Source organism: Oryx dammah, unplaced genomic scaffold, assembly GCF_014754425.2.
Source record: "Oryx dammah isolate SB20612 unplaced genomic scaffold, SCBI_Odam_1.1 HiC_scaffold_19, whole genome shotgun sequence".
NCBI classification, from domain to species: Eukaryota; Metazoa; Chordata; class Mammalia; order Artiodactyla; family Bovidae; genus Oryx; species Oryx dammah.
This window is the reverse complement of record NW_024070203.1, coordinates 81,156,887-81,172,615: the sequence shown is the minus strand read 5'-3', so window position 1 is coordinate 81,172,615 and position 15,729 is coordinate 81,156,887.

Below are 15,729 nucleotides of genomic sequence, written 5' to 3'. Positions count from 1 at the left end.
ATTAACTTTAATTTATTAGGAACCAAATCTTTGTTAAAGGTAGTAATGGGATTTCTAGCCCGCTAAATTAATTTATTTAGCTTCCCAGATGCCAAACAATCCAACAGATAAAACTTACTTGATAAGATGTATGATATTGACTGTGCTGGTTTATATGTTTTCTGACTTCGGCATCTGTGTTAAACTGGTAGTTTTACCACCTAGGGAGTGTGCATTGCACTTATAAATTTTTTTCTTCATTACTTTCTGAGTATATAGACAGCATGTTTTTTGGGGACATTAACTCAAATTGCTAAAAGCCTAATATAACACTCTTCCATACAGTCTAGATTGACTAAAGGAAAAGTAGAAATGGAGGTCAAAGTCTGTTACAAGTTGGGGCTGAAAAATATCCTTTAAAAGATAGGCTATTAATTTATTGAACAGTGAATAGCCATCCTATTAAACTTTGTCATTTTGGGGAAATCAATTGCTTTTTGCCTTTTTCTATTTTTGAGCTGTTAAAATATTTTGATGCATTTTGGGGGTAAAAGTAGTGTCTCTCTTTATATAAACTTATTGGGTTTTTAAAAGTTGTAGGTAAATCAGTTTTATTAAGTGCATGAATATTTAAAGAGCCTTTAAATGAACTATTCTGTGCATTTAAGAACTTGTTGTAAAGCAAAATGACTACTGCATCTCAATCTATTTTCTCATTTGTCCCAGTTTTTAAAATATACTTTCTCTATTATTACTGTTTGCTGATAGTTTTAGATCCCAATATACATTAAAATTAGAGCCCTGAAAAGTTGCAATTAAAATTGAACAATTTCTTATTGAAATAATAGCTCATTATTTAGTTTTTGAATGTATAAAATTAATAATTTAAATAAAATTAGATGTGAAAATTACAAAGAAATATATTTGATTCAACTATTTTCCATCCATTAAGATTTCTAAACAATATATTTGTTTACCATAATTTTAAAAAAAGGACATTTTAGAACCAGATTTGCTGAATTTAGCACAAAGGACTTTCTGAGTCATTTCTGTTTTGTAAGTCTCTTAGAATTTGCACATTCTAATTTTGGCAAATATAATCTTATGTGCAGTTTTATAAGAGATACATTGCATATCTGACCACTATATTTAGTGGAATAATAGTATGAAAAAGAAACATGCATTCCATACTTCTAATGTACAATAATCTCATAAATAACCCTTTTGTATTTTAAATTAATAGCTTTGTACAGCTATTTAACAAAGATGAATACAACTGAATTTTTTTCTTTTTTTTTAAATTTATTTACTTTTAATTGGCGGATAATTGCTTTAGAATGCTGTGTTGGTTTCTGCTGTACAGCATCATGAATCAACCATAGGTATACATATATCCCTCCTTCTTAAACTCCCCTCCCACCTTCCACCCCATCCCACCCATCTAGGTTGTCACAGAGCATTGGGTTGAGCTCCCTGCATCATACAGCAGATTCCCACTGGCTATCTGTTTTGGTGGCTCAGCTGGTAAAGAATCCACTTGCAATGCAGGAGACTTGGGCTGGGAAAATCCCCTGGAGAAGGGAATGGCTACCCACTCCAGTATTCTGGCCTGGAGAATTCCACGGACTATACAGTGTGGCCAAAAGTCAGACATTACTGAGCAACTTTCACTTTCACTTTTCATCTGTTTTACATGTGGTGATGGATGTGTTTCAGTGCTTCTCTCAGTTTGTTCCACCGTCTCCTTCCCGTACTGTGTCCATACATCTGTCCTCTATGTCTGCGCCTCTGTTGCTACACTACAGACAGGTGCATCAGTACCATCTTTCTAGATTCCCTATATATACATTCATGTACTCTATTTGTCTTTCTCACTCATACTTCACTCTGTATAACAGGCTCTAGGTTCATCCACCTCTCTAGAACGAACCCAAATTTGTTCCTTTTTATGGCTTAGTAATATTCCATTATATCAATATATATATATGTGTGTATGTATATATATCTCACAACTTCTTTATCCATTCATCTCTCAGTGAACATCTAGGTTGCTTCCATGTCCCAGCTAGTCTATCTAGTGCTGCAGTGAACCTTAGGGTACATGTGTCTTTTAGAATTGTGGTTTTCTCAGGGTAGATGCCTAGTAGTGGGATTTCTGAGTCATTTCTGGTCATTCCTAGTTTTTAAAGAAATCTCCATACTGTTCTGTATAGCCACTGTTCTCCATAGTGGCTGTATCAATTTACATTCCTGCCAGCAGTGCAAGAGTTCCCCTTTTCTCCACATCCTCCTCAGCATTTATTGTTTGTGGATTTTTTGATGATGGCCATTCTGACCAGTCTGAGGTGATACCTCATTGTCATTTTGATTTGCATTTCTCTAATAATTTAGCATTGTTGAGCATTTTTTTCATGTGTTTATTAGCCATCTAATACAATTGATTTTATGTATGTTGACTTTTGAATGGTGTCTACAACAATGTATATTTAGATTGTGTTCTTCCTGTAACTAAGGAGACATCGTCACAACAGAATAAAAGTTAATTTCAGTAAACATAAATCCTTTAAGAAAGTTGGGTTATAAACTAGTTCATAATACTAAATACTTTAATCAAGAATGAAATTATTTATTTCATGCTTAATTATACTCCTTGTTTTATTTCTATAATAAAATTCTTAGAATTTTAAGTTGTCTTTTATTTATATATGAATCTTTCTTAGTTAAAGCTTTGAGACATAATTTATATACCATACAGTTCACCATTTAAAGTGTACCTTTGAACAGTTCTTAGTATAATCAGAGTTGTGCAACTGTCATCACAGTCAATTTTAGAATATTTTCATCACGCCAAAAAGAAACCTCACACCTTCTGTCTGCCACCCCCAACCAGTTCGTCATCAGAGAACTGCTGTTGCTGCTGCTAAGTCACTTCAGTTGTGTCCGACTCTGTGCGACCCCTGGACAGCAGCCCACCAGGCTCCCCCGTCCCTGGGATTCTCCAAGCAAGAACACTGGAGTGGGTTGCCATTTCCTTCTCCAATGCATGAAAGTGAAAAGTGAAAGTGAAGTCGCTCAGTCGTGTCCAACTCGTAGCAACCCCATGGACTGCAGCCCACCAGACTCCTCCGTCCATGGGATTTTCCAGGCAAGAGTACTGGAGTGGGTTGCCATTGCCTTCTCTGCAGAGAACTTCTACTAATTTACTTTCCGTCTCTGGACAGAGTGTTCTTTTAACATTTCACATAAATGGAATCATATAAATGTGGTCTTTTGTGACTGACTTCTTTCGTTTAACATGGTGTTTTCAAAGCTCATTCATGTTGTGTGTATTCTTTTTCATTGCCAAACAATATTCCACTGTATGGGTATACATCTATCCATTTTGTGCATCCATCCATTGATGGACATTTGGGTGGTTTTCACTTTTTTCGGCTATTATGCTCTATGAATATTCATATACAAGTTTTTAGGTGGACATATGTTTTCATTTTTTTGGATATATGTCTAGAATTTCTTAGTCGTATGATAACTGTGGTAACTGAGGAACTGCCAGACTTATTGTCAAAGTGGCTGTATTTTACAATTCTGACAATGTATAAGGTTTCCAATTTCTCTGCATCCTCGCCATCCCTTGCTATTATCTTTCTTCTTGATTATAGGCATTCTAGTAAGGTGTGAAGTGAGGCATATCATTCTATTTTTAATCTGCATTTTCATAATATCTAATGATTTTAAACATCTTTTCTTGTTGTTTACTGGTCATTTGAATATCTTTGGAGTAATATTTATTTAGAAATTGCCCTTTTTAAAATTGGGTTGTCTTTTTATTTGGGGGGGGGCTCCAAAATCACTGCAGATGGTGACTGCAGCCATGAAATTAAAAGATGCTTACTCCTTGGAAGAAAAGTTATGACCAACCTAGATAGCATATTTAAAAGCAGAGACATTACTTTGCCAGCAAAGGTCCGAAGGCTATGGTTTTTCCATTGGTCATGTATGGATGTGAGAGTTGGACTGTGAAGAAAGCTGAGCGCTGAAGAATTGATGCTTTTGAACTGTGGTGTTGGAGAAGACTCTTGAGAGTCCCTTGGACTGCAAGGAGATCCAACCAGTCCATTCTGAAGGAGATCAGCCCTGGGATTTCTTTGGAAGGAATGATGCTAAAGCTGAAATTCCAATACTTTGGTCACCTCATGAGAAGAGTTGACTCATTGGAAAAGACTCTGATGCTGGGAGGGGTTGGGGGCAGGAGGAAAAGGGGACGACAGAGGATGAGATGGCTGGATGGCATCACTGACTTGATGGACGTGAGTCTGAGTGAACTCCGGGAATTGGTGATGGACAGGGAGGCCTGGTGTGCTGTGATTCATGGGGTCACAAAGAGTCGGACACGACTGAGCGACTGAACTGAACTAAACTGTCTTTTTATTATTGAATTGTAAAGGTGTTTATAATTCTAGATTATAAATCCCTTAACAGATAACGTAATTTGGGAATATAGTTGTCCCTTGGTATCCATGAGGGTTTTGTGCCAGGACCTCACCCTCTCCCCTCATTACCCATGTGTATCTGAATCTGTGGACAGATTCAGGACCCATAGGTTTCCTTATCCTCAGGTTCTACGTCTGTGGATTCAGCTAACTGCAGAAGATAAACATAGTATATATTTATTGAAAATAACATCTGCATATAAATGGACCTGCATAATTCAGACTCATGTTTCCAAGGGCCGAGTGTATAGTTGTTCCTTGATATCCACTGGGGAATTGGTTCCAGGAACCATGCAGATAGCCAAATCCACAGATGCTCAAGTAAGTCCCTTGTATAAAATAGCATAAAACAGTCAGCCTTGTGTATCTGTAGATCTAGCATCTGCATACTCAATCAATCGTGGCTTGGTTGAATCCAGGGATGAGGAGCCTGTGGATATGGAGGACCAATTGTATTTCCTTCCAATCAGTGAGTTCATTTCACTACACTGATAGTGCACAAATGCTTTTCATTTTGATTGCATTATTTTCACACTTATTGATCATACCATTTTTACTTTGATGTGTTTGAAGTAGATTTTGCATGTATCTTATTTGCAATTTGTCAAACTTCTTGGTTATATACATTAAGAGTTTTTTTTTAATCAAAGTTATTAAGATGAAGCTTAAAAAAATTGAAATTCTGTGCTAACCTTTTTGTGGTAATCATTTTTGCAACATGTACTTATATAAAATCACTACATTATGCACTTTAAACTCACACAGTGTTGTCAATTACTTCTCAATAAAGCTGGAAGAAAAAAAAGTCAAAGTTGGAACTTCTTATACTCCCATTATACATATGTTGGTGTGTTTAATGGTGACCTATGTTTCTCTGAGGTTCTGTTCAATTTTCTTCAATTTGTTTTTCTCTCTGCCCTTTGCATGCATAATCTCTATTGTTTTTTAATTCTTCTGTCAGTTCAAATCTACTGTGAGCCCCTCTGCTGTGTTTTTCATTTCAGTTATTATATTTTTCAACTTCAGAATTTTCATTTGGTTCTTTTTAAAGGTAACTTCTTTCTCTTTGATAAGCTTTGTTTATAGCAACTCTGGAAATTGACATCCCCCTGTCCCCTGGTAAAGGCTCAGCTGGTAAAGAATCCGCCTGCAATGCAGGAATACTGGGTTCGATCCCTGGGTTGGGGAGATCCCCTGGAGAAGGGAAAGGTTACCCACTCCAGTATTCTGGCCTGGAAAATTCCATGGACTACACAGTCAATGGGGTCGCAAAGAGTCAGACACAACTGAGCGACTTTCACTTCACTCCCTGTCCCTTGGAGCTTGTTAATTATAAATGGCTTGTTTATTTCTTTAGTGTTGGCTGGACTGTTTTAATGATGTCTGTTTCCTCCACATAGTGGAGTCTGTTACTGGTCTCACATGTCACTGCCTTGAGCATGTACACAGATAGTCTTGTATGACAGTGATTTTTGTAGGGCTCCTTACCATCTCTTTCCTTGACCATATCCAGCTGTTAAGTTCCCCTCGTCATCAGCTGATTGCTCTATTTAGTTCTCAACAATCCCTGGGGTATAAATCTCCACAACCAATTAAATCCTGGCTCTTTGAAGGATAGTGTTAGAGGACAATGTGGTTTTATACTTTTATTTATTCATTTTTATTTTTGGCTGCATGGAGTCTTCGATGTTCTACACAGGCTTTCTCTAGTTGTGGCAAGAAGGGGCTACTCTCTAGTTGCCGTGCATGGGCTTCTCTCTGCGGTGGCTTCTCTTGTTGCAAAGCAGAGGCTTTAGGATGTGTGAGCTTCAGTGAGTGAAAGTCGCTCAGTCGTGTCTGACTCTGCGACCCCATGGACTATACATGGAATTCTCCAGGCCAGAATACTGGAATGGGTAGCCTTTCCCTTCTCCAGGGTATCTTCCCAACCCAGGGATCAAACCCAGGTCTCCCGCACTGCAGGCGGATTCTTTCCCAGCTGAGCCACAAGGGTATCAGTAGTTGAAGCTTATCAGCTCTAGATCACGGGTTCAGTAGTCGAGGCTTCTTGACATGCCTTTCCCAATTTGAAACTCTTACAAACTCTTGTTTTGCCTCTCGATGAAAGTGAAAGAGGAGAGTGAAAAAAGTTGGCTTAAAACTCAACATTCAGCAAACTAAGATCATGGCATCCGATCCCATCATTTAATGGCAAATAGATGGGGGAGCAATGGAAACAGTGACAGACTTTATTTTGGGGGGCTCCAAAATCCCTGCAGATGGTGACCGCAACCATGGAGTTAAAAGATGCTTGCTCCTTGGAAGAAAAGCTATGACCAACCTAGACAGCATATTAAAAAGCAGAGACATTACTTTGTTGACAAAAGTCCATGTAGTCAAATGATGGTTTTTCCAGTAGTCATGAATGGATGTGAGAGCTGGACTATAAAGAAAGCTGAGCACCGAAGAATTGATGCTTTTGAACTGTGATGTTGGAGAAGACTCTTTGAGAGTCCCTTGGATTGCAAGGAGATCCAACCAGTCAATCCTAAAGGAAATTAGTCCTTAATATTTATTGGAGGGACTGATGCTGAAGCTGAAACTCCAATACTTTGGCCACCTGATGCGAAGAACTGACCTCATTTGAAAAGACCCTGATGCTGGGAAAGATTGAAGGCAGAAGAAGGGGATGACAGAGGAAGAGATTTTCGAATGGCATAACCGACTCGATGGATATGAGTTTAAGTTCTGGGAGTTGGTGATGGACAGGGAGGCCTGGTGTGCTGCAGTCCATGGGGTCACACAGAGTTGGAGACGACTGAGTGACTGAACTGAACTGAACTTACAGAATTAGCTGGGGCAAGGGGGATCAGGGACCCACTGTTCTCATGTGCCATGCTTGAGGTAGTCTCTCTTCTGAAAGTGGGGACTAAGTGAAAGAAGGTAGTGAGCGCCTCACTTCTTGGCTTCACTTGCTTGGAATTTAGCCTCTAGAACACATGACTGAGGGAGATGAGAAATTCTGGTGGTTTGCTCCTCTCAGGAAGGTACTGTAGCCCTTGGTTGGTTACTGAGGGGCTGTTCACTCCTGAAGTGGCACTTCCATCATTCTGAGCTGGAGGGAAGAGGGAGGAATCCAATGCCACCTGAGTTCAAATGCTACAGACTTTGGGTGTTTTTATGGAGTTGCAGCAAAGTTTTTTGAATAAATATTTCTTCATTTGCTATATGCCCTTAGGTCAATTTCCATAGACTTAAGTGGCTGGTTTTTTTTTTTAATTGTCATTTAATTTGTTTCTCAGGGGCCTCCTCATACTGCCATTCCAACTGTGGGAGTATATATTGTAAACTTTAAAGCTATCAATGACCACAGAAAAATTTACAGGACATTTACAGTAGTTGCTAATCAACTTTCTCTCCTGGCAGTATCATTGGTAAAGGAATTAATAGAATTATTGCTTACCTGAAAACTTGTGGCTGGAAGTATTGAATGAGGGAACGGCTATTTGTCAGTCTGGTAAATTAAATGTCCCATAGGAATGAAAAAATAGGCTCAAGTAATTGCTGCAAATATTCAGTTATAATACTATTTAGTGGGTTTCATAACCACAGTGACAAAGTACAGGGAAATGAGGATAATTGGGTCATTGGTGGGAAAGAGAAATTAGATTTTAAGTAAAATATTTTAAGTTCCTGATATGTAGCTAGTGTTTTGTAAATGTAAGGTATTTCTATCTCACATTAAGTTTTTGTCCAGTTCCTAATACATAGCAATGTAAGTACTTTCACAGCCCCTATATATACAGTATTGTCTTTTAAAAAGCATTAAGTATTGCATTAGAAATAATGCTTTAAGAGTTAGCCCTAAAGTATGAGCTTATTAAATAAAATATAGTGGAGTAACTAGCAATATATATTTACACAATTTTAAGGTCTAGTCAAGACTATGGTTTTTCCAGTGGTCATGTATGGATGTGAGAGTTGCACTGTGAAGAAGCCTGAGCACCGAAGAATTGATGCTTTTGAACTGTGGTGTTGGAGAAGACTCGAGAGTCCCTTGGACTGCAAGGAGATCCAACCAATCCATTCTGAAGGAGATCAGCCCTGGGATTTCTTTGGAAGGAATGATGCTAAAGCTGAAATTCCAGTACTTTGGCCACCTCATGCAAAGAGTTGACTCATTGGAAAAGACTCTGATGCTGAGAGGGATTGGGAGCAGGAGGAGAAGGGGACGACCGAGGATGAGATGGCTGGATGGCATCACGACTTGATGGACATGAGTCTGAGTGAACTCTGGGAGTTGGTGATGGACAGAGAGGCCTGGCGTGCTGCAGTCCATGGGGTTGCAGAGTCAGACACGACTGAGCGACTGAACTGAACTGAACTGAACATGTCAACATATTGCCATGGTAACAGTTACCAATGAGCTAACTCATTGGAAAAGACCCTGATGCTGGGAAAGATTGAAGGCAGGGGGAGAAGGGGACGACAGAGGACAAGATGGTTGGGTGGCATCACTGACTCGATGGACATGTATTTGAGCCTCTGGGAGATGGTGAAGGACAGGGAAGCCTGGCGTGCTGCAGTCCATGGTATCGCAGAGAGTCAGACATGACTGAAAGACTGAAAACCAATAACATTGGTTAGTTAGCTCTGCTTATTCATTTCTTGCTCTTCTATCATTTACTTTGGTTTGGCCCGTTCCTAAATCTGGGTCATGACATCATTTCAGCCTCAATTTTTTTTTAAATTTCCTTGATCTGTTATTACTTATTTCAAGTTTCTGAGAGAAGGAATCTGGCCCAGCTTGAGTTTTTGGACTAGACCACAGGCATACCTAGATGGTCATACAGCAAATAATTTAAGGCTAGATTTGCTCCCTTGGCTGGCTTTTGGCATTTACCACAGGTTTATGGAAATGGGAAATCTAGGCAATGGGGACCTCTTGGCAGTACTGGGCAGCAGCCTTGGCCCAAGAGGTTCTGAGTCTGGGACCTGGGACCCTTTGCTGCAGTGCTGTAAAGCTTGTACCTGGACAAATATCTACTTCAGCTACAAGGCACAAAGAAATTATAAGCAACTAAGAATGACTATGTGTATGCAATTTGGGGCAAATTAAAAAAAAAAAAAACCACTCACACCAAACTGCCACTTCTAAAGACCCTGGAGCAAAAACATTGTACTCCACATGCCCCCTGCACACACCACCACCAAAGGGATGGGCAATACACCTGAGCCACCCCTCAGGCCCCATATGTGGACACGCTCCTACCATCACCCTGTGTAGGGAAACTGTTGCTTGTAATAGCTCCCCTCTGCTGCAATGGGGGGCCCAAAAGAGCCTTGTCTGGATTTCTTGACTGGCCTCTGGTCAATTTCTGTTGATTGAGGAGGGCCAAGAAACCTGGTCAATGTTATTTTCAGATTATTCTAGTTTGTTTCAAGGAGACAGAAGCCAAGAGAGCATGGAATAGAGTCTAATGTGAGGGTTTGGAATGGCAGTTCTAGAGCCCTGAGTGCACAGTGTACAAAGGACCCTTGTCGGGAATCCAGGCTACTGTAGCAAGGATGGGCACCGCAGTGGCTGGCCTGTGCTGAGGCCACGACCCTGGAGTCGGGTTCACGGAGGGAGGCATCCTGACTCCAAGGAGTATTTGGAGAATACTGCCTGGCACTAATGAATGGAAACCAAGTCAACCAAGTAAAGGGAAGTCTAGCCTCCCACAACAAATACCTGCAGAGGCTTGGTGGCCAATTGAGCCCCAAGCTAATAGAGTTATGACTGACCTAGTTGGTTATGATCAACCTAGATAGCATATTAAAAAGCAGAGGTACTACTTTGGCAACAAACGTCTGTGTAGTCAAGGCTATGGTTTTTCCAATAGCCATGTATGGATGTGAGAGTTCAAATACAAAGAAAGCTGAGAGCTGAAGAATTGATGCTTTTGAACTATGGTGTTGGAGAAGGCTCTTGAGAGTCCCTTGGACTGCAAAAAGATCCAACCAGTCCATCCTAAAGGAAATCAGCCCTGACTATTCATTGGAAGGACTGATGCTGAAGCTGAAACTGCAGTACTTTGGCCACCTGATGCAAAGAACTGACTCATTTGAAAAGACCGTGATGCTGGGAAAGATTGAAAGCGGGAGAAGGGGACGACAGAGGATGAGATGGTTGGATGGCATCACCGACTCAATGGGCCTAAGTTTGAGTAAGCTCCAGGAGTTGGTGATGGACAGGGAGGCCTGGCGTGTGGCAGTCCATGGGGTCGACTGAGCGACTGAACTGAAGTGAATTAACAGAGAGGGGGCGGGGGCCGCCGCCCACCGAGGAGGGCGGGCTGGCTGCTGAGGGTCAGGGACGGAGTCCTCTCCTGGCGCCCGGGAGCCACGGCTCCCCAGCCTGCCGCCCCCAGGCCCCGGCCCCGGGCGCTGCTGCTTCCTTCCCACCCGGGCTTCAGAGAGCCCCGCGCCCCCTCTAGAAGGCTTTGCAGGGCCGGGGCCCCACGCCTCCTCGTCGCCTCCATGGAACCCTTGGAGGGCGTGCTGATGGCCTCGGGAGCTCAGCCTGGCGACCAGCTGCTCGCGGGGCCTCCGGGTCCGCGCTGTTCGGGCGCGCCGGGTTTGAATCGCTTGGTCGGCAGCGGCTCCGCTGCGGCCCCGGGGACGCCAAGGTGCGCGTGGAGGTGCCCCCGCCAGGTGGACACTGTAATCCAGCCGGCGGGCTGAGCAGATGGCGCACCGTTCCCCGCGCGGGTCCCGGAGTCCCAGCTCCGCGGCTGCACCCTGCGCCGCCGAGGTGGTTGACGGTGTAGCTCGACGTCGGGCGCCGGGGATGCCGAGAGGGAGAGAGCCTGGGCCTCGGGATGAGGGTTCTGGGGTCCTGTGGGTGATGCTCGTGCCCTTTCTCGAGTCCGTCCAGAGGCATTAATGTTCGCTCGCCTTGTTTTTTATTGTATGGGGGCAGATGCAAGTAGCCAGCAATTAGGGGCAGAGCTGCAAAGACAAATGGAGTAAAACGTGCCGCAGGAGGCGTCAGGGACTCTGGCTCTTGGATGCATTTATTGCAGTGACAAAGCTAGAGTGCGTATTAAAAAGCAGAGATATCAGATACAAGTACTTTAGCCGGGCACGTGGTTACCCACAAACATGTCTGCATTTTCCAGCCTCCCTTGCAGCCTGGCACAGCAGCCAAATAACTTAAGTGCTGGCCAGTGGGATATGAGCAGAAGTGGTGTGTGCAACTTCTTAGTATGTCCTCAAATGAAGGGGAATGCACCCTGCTGTGTCCCACTTACCGCCCCTCTCCCGCTTCTGGTAGCTGGAATGTGAACAGGGTGATTGGAGATGGCGCGGCCATTCTGTACCAGGAGGTGAATACCAGACGCTGAGGATAAGCAGAGCTACAAAGATGAAAGGAGCTGGGCTTCTGACATATTACCTCTGGGTCTCTTTCCTGCAAGAGCTATATGGACTTCATCTCTCTTTTATTAAATCTCTTAATTTTTAATTTTTGACCAGCATATGGTCAGTGTAGTTAATGTGAAAGAAATCCCTATCTGGAAGAGATATCTGCACCCCTGTGTCCACTGCAGCCTTATTCACAATGGTCAAGACATGGAAACAGTCTAACTGTCCATCATGTGGTATATATATACAATTGAATATTATTCAGCCATAAAAAGAAGGAAATCCTGCCATTTTTGACAACATAGATCAACCTTGAGGGCATTATGCTGAGTGAAATAAGTCAGACACAGACAAATACTGCAAGATCTGATTTATATGTGGAATCTTCAAAAGTCATACTCATAGAAACAATAGAAATATGGTTTGCCAGGGATGGGGTGGGTGAGAGAAATGAGGAAATGTTGACCAAACTTTCATCAGAAGATAAATAAGCTCTGAGGATCTTACTATAGCGTACTGCAACTAACAATATTTCCTTGAAATTATATATTATATATGTTCTTGAACTTGCTGAGAGACTAAGTCTTAAAACCCCATAAACAGAAAAGGTAACTGTGTGAGCTAACGGATGTGTCACTGTGGTGATCATTTCACAAATATATATGGATCAGATCATCATATTATACATTTTAAATTTGTACAGTTTTGTCAATTATATCTCAAAGCTGGAGGGAAAAAAAGGCAGCGTGATGTAACTGAGAGGAACCCACAGAAAATAAACATATATGTATTTTGCATTCCTGAGACTCTTTTATTGCACTGTCTCTAAACATTAAGTGTTAAATGTTTTTGTCTCAAAAAAAAAAAAAAAAAAACCTCTGAGAACTGCTGAAAAATAGGCAAGTTATAATTAACAGCTCTGATTCCACATCTAACCCCATCCTTTTTAAGTCTGTGGGGGTAGTTTATTCTGGGATCTGGCCTCCTCTTGAGGGGCAAGGTGTGATTTAAAGTGGCTGGCTGCTCCAGTGCCATTATCATAACTCACTGGCTGCTGCTTCCTGGAGCCTGGGGTGTGTGGCCGGCAGCCAGGCCACTGACAAGATCGGCAGCAGAGGCCCGATTGCCCCCCTCTCCACCCAGGCTTCCCCATTTAAGAGTGTGGTTCACAGAGTTCTTCCTCCAGAAAGCACTCCAGCAAGGGAGCCATAAGGGTGGCCGTCAAGAGCCCAGCAGGAAGTAGATAAACAGGTGAGCAGCACCCTCCAAGAGGTGTGGGCGGCCACGAGGGGTCCACAAAGGATGGGGCTTCACCCAGGGCTGCTGCTGTTAGTCCTGAAGAGGCCAAAGGGGCAGGAGATTTATTGGAATCAGGGGAGAGCTATACCCTTGAAGAGGGGCCACTGGACAGGAACCACTGCCCAAAGTGAGATTCTGTGGGTATGGAAGGGGGTTCTCGACCTCTCCCCGCCATCTCCTCTCCTGCCCAGCTTCCCACTGAGTGAATCTAACTGGAAGCCAAAGGCAAGGGCACCCAGGTCGAAACCACCCCTTAGCACTTAGTTTATTTTCTTAGTGATGGACCAGTGGCCCCCCACCCCACCCCCTCACAGATTGGTACCACCTCCTCCCAGTTCTGTTAGGCCAATGTGAATGATGAAATGCCATCTTTTCTCAGGCAGTGTGAGTTCCTGACAGTATGCTGTTGCTAGGCAATCTGTTACCCTGCGTAAGAAAAGCCAGCTCCTACAATTTAATGAAATGTAAAGCACCACTTGCCCACAGTAGTAGATATAATGGTCATCTGAGTTAAATTCACCCATTTCAGTCCATTTTAGTTCGCTCATTCCTAGAATGTTGACGTTCACTCTTGCCATCTCCTGTCTGACCACTTCCAATTTGCCTTGATTCATGGACCTGACATTCCAGGTTCCTATGCAATATTGCTCTTTACAGCATCGGACCTTGCTTCTATCACCAGTCACATCCACAACTGGATACTGTTTTTTGCTTTGGCTCCATCCCTTCATTCTTTCTGGAGTTATTTCTCCACTGGTCTCCAGTAACATATTGGGTACCTGCCGACCTAGGGAGTTCCCCTTTCAGTATCCTATCATTTTGCCTTTTCATACTGTTCATGGGGTTCTCCTGGGTGTTCATTGGAACGACTGATTCTGAAGCTGAAACTCCAATACTTTGGCCACCTCATGCGAAGAGTTAACTCATTGGAAAAGACCCTGATGCTGGGAGCGATTGGGGGCAGGAGGAGAAGGGGACAACAGAGGATGAGATGGCTGGATGGCATCACTGACTCGTGTCCATTCACTGATGGACATGAGTTTGGGTGAACTCTGGGAGTTGGTGATGGACAGGGAGGCCTGGCGTGCTGCGATTCATCTGGTCGCAAAGAGTTGGACACGAATGAGCGACTGTACTGAACTGAACAGAAAGCACCACTTGCAAGAGGGATATTGACTTTGGAAATGGCAGCAATATGAGCTCAATATTGCTGACTATCTCTTCGACCCCAGTGGTCAGTCCCCTTGAACACAGGGGATCCTCCAGGTGGTATCATGGTGGTGGAGGTGGTGATGGGCGCATAGCTGTAGCACAAGCAGCCCTGGAGCCAGTGAGGGGCAGGGAAATTGTGTTCATCTCTGGTGCTCCATTTCAGTCTTTTTTTCTACAACTTGATTCAAACTTTTTTTTGCCCTTGTTTTCTTTCTCCCATTTTTAGTCATATTTGCATTGTGTATAATTCTATCAGTTCAGCTCAGTTCAGTTGCTCAGTCGTGCAACCCCATGGACTGCGGCTCGCCAGGCCTCCCTGTCCATCACCAACTCCCAGAGTTCACTCAAACTCATGTCCATTGAGTCAGTGATGCCATCCAACCATCTCACCCTCTGTCATCCCCTTCTCCTCCTGCTCCCAATCCCTCCCAGCATCAGAGGCTTTTCCAATGAGTCAACTCTTCTCATCAGGTGGCCAAAGTATTGGAGCTTCAGCTTCAACATCAGTCCTTAGAATGAACTGACTGGATCTCGTTGCAGTCCAAGGGACTCTCAAGAGTCTTCTTCAACACCAAAGTTCAAAAGCATCAGTTCTTCAGCACTCAGCTTTCTTCACAGTCCAACTCTCACATCCATACATGACCACTGGAAAAACAATAGCCTTAACTAGATGGACCTTTGTTGCCAAAGTAATGTCTCTGCTTTTTAACATGCTGTCTAGGGCATCCCTGGTGGCTCAGAGGTTAAAGTGTCTGCCTGCAATGCAGGAGACCTGGGTTCGATCCCTGGGTTGGGAAGATCCCCTGGAGAAGGAAATGGCAACCCACTCCAGTATTCTTGCCTGGAGAATCCCATGGACAGAGGAACCTGATGGGCTACAGTCTACGGGGTCGAAAAGAGTTGGACACGACTGAGCGACTTCACTTGCTAGGTTGTTCATAACTTGTCTTCCAATGTCTTTTAATTTCATGGCTGCAATCACCATCTACAGTGATTTTGGAGCCCAAAAAACTAAAGTCTGACACTGTTTCCACTGTTTCCCCATCTATTTGCCATGAAGTGATGGGACCAGATACCATGATCTTCGTTTTCTGAATGTTGAGCTTTAAGTCAACTTTTTCGCTCTCCTCTTTCATTTTCATCAAGAAGCTTTTTAGTTCTTCTTCACTTTCTGCCATAAGGGTGGTGTCATCTGCATATCTGAGGTTATTTGCTTATTTAGTTAGCAAATATTTATTGGGTGCCTGTCGTGTGCCTAAGTTAACAGTGCAACCGCTGTCCTGCCCCTTCCCACCTACTGTCACGAGCAGTCTAGCAGCGAAGTTAGCCTGTTCAGGAATTGCAAGGAGGTGAGGTGAGTGCC